Source organism: Priapulus caudatus, unplaced genomic scaffold (genome assembly GCF_000485595.1).
Source record: "Priapulus caudatus unplaced genomic scaffold, Priapulus_caudatus-5.0.1 Scaffold1560, whole genome shotgun sequence".
In the NCBI taxonomy this organism is placed as follows: Eukaryota; Metazoa; Priapulida; class Priapulimorpha; order Priapulimorphida; family Priapulidae; genus Priapulus; species Priapulus caudatus.
Window position 1 is genome coordinate 1,931 of NW_014578621.1, and position 1,312 is coordinate 3,242.

The following is a 1,312-nucleotide window of genomic DNA, read 5'->3' on the forward strand; positions in this document are numbered from 1 at the left end:
AGAGGCTATCAGATCGCATTCCTTCTCGGTCAGAATACTGAGGCATTCCACCTGCTTAGGCTTCAAATTGAACCCTGTAACATAGTTATTTAGAACCGTTTTAATCAGCGCCGGAAAATCTCTGTTTATTGACATCGCCATGTTCGAACGACTTACTACAGAAAAAATAGTTCCAAGTATTATTGGTGAAAAAACAATAAAAACAGTTAGTTATTGCCAATTACTGTGTTTCTTAAATGACGGTGACATCTTACTGAAACATTAGAAATGTAACAAAGGCATTATTTTACTTAGAAACCCTGTTTGTCTAAAAATGTCATTTTTATGACATTTCTGTGCCCACTTTATCAGAGATATGAGCCGATAGTCACGTGATCTCTGTGGTGAGAATGATTGAGCCCATGAGCGAGAGCGCCATCTGTCGTGGAGTTTGGCCCGGGGATAGCAACACCCGTCGCGGAGTCTTTGTTCGTGGCCGGTTGGTTAGAATGCCGTGACGTCACTTTCCCGCGAAATCTAAACGAAACGCGCGAAGCAAGCGGCAAAGGTTCGATTACTCCGTCACAAAGCAACGCCGTTTCACCTAGTCCCGATCGGAGACCTCGCCAAAGTAAAGTCTGCCACCAAGACGTAAAGTGTGAAGGTGTTCATCAATAGAAATTGGTAAGTACGTGTGATCTGTGTTAACTTATTGTTTAGAAACTAGGCCTAGTTCAAGTAGTTGTCTTATAAAGTTATATTTGTGATGAAGACTGTGTTGGGTCGAGTAGAGTAATGAGTAGGCCTATACAGTGTAGTAGAGTAGTAGAGTTCTAAAGCAATGTACGTGTGCGCAGGCTTGACCGTTTTGTGGTTGTTCACATGCAATGCCAATGGGGTCATTTCTTAGCGAAACAGCTAGGCTATCCTGCTATTTTCTAAATCAATATATTAACGATCCGAATAATTCTAGCGTTACAGTAGTCGGCTACTGAAATAGCTATGGCTACCTTAGCTCCAAGAAACGGTATTGCTAGGGTTAGAATACCGTATAGACCGTATAGACCTGTATAGACCGTAGACCTGTATATGCCGTATAGACCTGTATAGACAATCCGTCGCACAGCCTGGTCGGGCTAGGGCTAACTACCACTAGACAGTGCACACACACACACACACACACACACACACACACACACACACACACACACACACACACACACACACACACACACACACACACACACACACACACACACACACACACACACACACACACACACACACACACACACACACACACACACACACACACACACACACACACACACAC

The 1,312-nt window shown here is 43.8% G+C and overlaps 1 protein-coding gene across 2 annotated transcripts in view; it reads left to right on the forward strand.

The window, feature by feature from the left end:
• The first annotated feature begins 468 nt into the window (after window positions 1-468).
• LOC106817006 (solute carrier family 28 member 3-like) overlaps window positions 469-1,312 on the forward strand; it is a 41,591-nt gene continuing 40,747 nt past the window's right edge. For both annotated transcript variants that reach the window (XM_014821651.1, XM_014821652.1), the window contains exon 1: window positions 469-663. The gene's annotated coding sequence lies outside the window, so the exon portion shown is untranslated. The remainder of the gene's footprint in view (window positions 664-1,312) is intronic.